Source organism: Scylla paramamosain, chromosome 26 (assembly GCF_035594125.1).
Source record: "Scylla paramamosain isolate STU-SP2022 chromosome 26, ASM3559412v1, whole genome shotgun sequence".
Taxonomy (NCBI): domain Eukaryota; kingdom Metazoa; phylum Arthropoda; class Malacostraca; order Decapoda; family Portunidae; genus Scylla; species Scylla paramamosain.
In genome coordinates, this window is record NC_087176.1 from 3,592,920 (window position 1) to 3,595,000 (window position 2,081).

The 2,081-nt window shown below is 44.1% G+C and overlaps 1 protein-coding gene across 4 annotated transcripts in view; it reads left to right on the top strand.

Annotated features, from left to right (window-relative positions):
* Positions 1-1,749: 1,749 nt before the first annotated feature.
* The window catches only part of LOC135113617 (dual specificity calcium/calmodulin-dependent 3',5'-cyclic nucleotide phosphodiesterase 1A-like), a 189,166-nt gene continuing 188,834 nt past the window's right edge, over positions 1,750-2,081 (top strand). Inside the window, exon 1 of one of the 4 annotated variants that reach the window (XM_064028984.1) lies at positions 1,750-1,911. The gene's annotated coding sequence lies outside the window, so the exon portion shown is untranslated. The remainder of the gene's footprint in view (positions 1,912-2,081) is intronic. The other 3 variants (XM_064028985.1, XM_064028986.1, XM_064028987.1) reach the window with 3 other exon arrangements.

A 2,081-nucleotide genomic window follows, 5' to 3' on the forward strand; every position in this document is an offset into this window, starting at 1 on the left:
ATTTTATTTATTTATTTTGTTATCTCTTTGCTCTGAGGATTAATTTGATTCGCTTCTTGTTGAGATGAAACGTAACCTAACCTTACATGACCTCACCTCACCTCACCTCACCTCACCTCACCTCACCTCACCTTACCTAACCTCACCTCACCTTACCTAACCACACACTTTGTTTTTTTATATATTTATAATAGTTTAAGTTAGTCTCTGAGTTTAATACGGAATGGGGGATACAGTATGGGTTTAATAAGGTAAAGGGTTTTCTTCATGTAAGAGGGACATTAGTCTAGGGCTACAAAAACTTGGAGAAAAAGGCCCATTGAGGTGCCAGTCCCTGAAGGAAAGGCCCAAAAACATTATGAATTTGAAGGGCAAATGTCTTGAAGCCTTCCTCTCGAAAGAACTCAAGTCGTAGGAAGAGGGAAATACAGAAACAGGGAGGGAGTTCCAGAGTCGACCAGTGAAAGGGATGAAAGATTAAGTAAGAATACTGGTTAACTCTTTGCATTTGGGAGATAGACAGAGTAAGGATTAGAGAAAGTAGAAAATCTGCATCGCTAACTTTTGCATCTTACCCATCCACTCCTTCCTTTCCTTCCTCACTCACTCACTCACTCACTCACTCAAAAAAACCATTTCTCATCCCTAATCACCCATTTTTGCTGCAACACGTAGATTTATCCCAGCCAAACATATTACCCTGATAGATGAACACTTTACTGACTCCTTACCCCTCTCAGGAGCTCTTGATGCGGCGGTTATAGGAGATATTGAATACTGAAGACGTAAGAGAGAGAGAGAGAGAGAGAGAGAGAGAGAGAGAGAGAGAGAGAGAGAGAGAGAGAGAGATCAAACACATTCAGTGGAAATATAAAGAGACTGTTTTCATATCTTTTGCATCTTGTTACTCATTTCTCCACTCACCCACTCATTCATCCACTCATCCACTCACCCATCCACCCCAAGGTCCACTATTGAATGCTGCTGACGTAAGGGAAGGAGGATAATACATTGGAATTGTAATGTGATAGTGGTGTGTGTGTGATATGAGGGAACGAGGAAAGTGACTTGGATGAAGGAAGGGAAGGGGAGTGGTGTAATGAATTGCTACATATTTGTGTTTGAAAGGCCAGAATACCTTAGAGGTTAATGTTGAGGTCGTTAATGCTTGTGTTATGATAATTCTTACTGGTAGGATGAGTGAGGAAGCTGTAAGTGGAAGGGGGAAAGGAAGCGAGGAGGAGGAAAAGGAGGAGAGAAAGTGGGGATGTATTAGATGACTAAGGATGAAAGGAAAGGGAAGTAAATGAAGTTAGTGGAAAGTGAAAAAAAATGATAAGTAGATAAGAGAGAGAAGAAATAGAGGAAGAAGAGAAAGTTAGAATAGATAGAGAGAGAGAGAAAAAAGAGTTTAATAGAAAAAAGGAAGAATTTACTTGTATACTGGAGAAAGAAGTGGAAGAAGTAGAAAGCTGGAAATACGAACACACACACACACACACACACACACACACACACACACACACACACACACACACACACACACACACAGCGGGAAGTGTCACAAGGGGGCGTGGCTGGGAGGTGTCAACGGGGTGAGAGAGAGAGAGAGAGAGAGAGAGAGAGAGAGAGAGAGAGAGAGAGAGAGAGAGAGAGAGAGAGGGAAGTAGGGAGGCAGCTAGCAAGAGAGAGAGAGAGAGAGAGAGAGAGAGAGAGAGAGAGAGAGAGAGAGGCAGGCAAGAGGCAGGTCCCAGCGTCCCATCTAAGCTCCGCCTCCACCACTACCACCACCATCACCACCGCGATGCCTCACATGACCAGCCGCCAGTGTTATCTTGGCTGTCGTGGAGTGAGGGTGTGCGCGTCTCTTCCGCGGGAGTCCTCCTGTTAAGGTCCCCGCCGTGCGTGTCTGTAAGCCTGCCCGCCGCTTGAGTGACTGAGGGAGGCGAAGTAGAAGGAGCAGTAGGAGGAGGAGGAGGATTAAGAAGCATAGTTGGAGTTGAATTTCTTATGTGTTGTTTGTGTTTATGCCTTGAAATGAGATTGGGATCCGAAGTATAAAGGATTGAAAACTATGATAA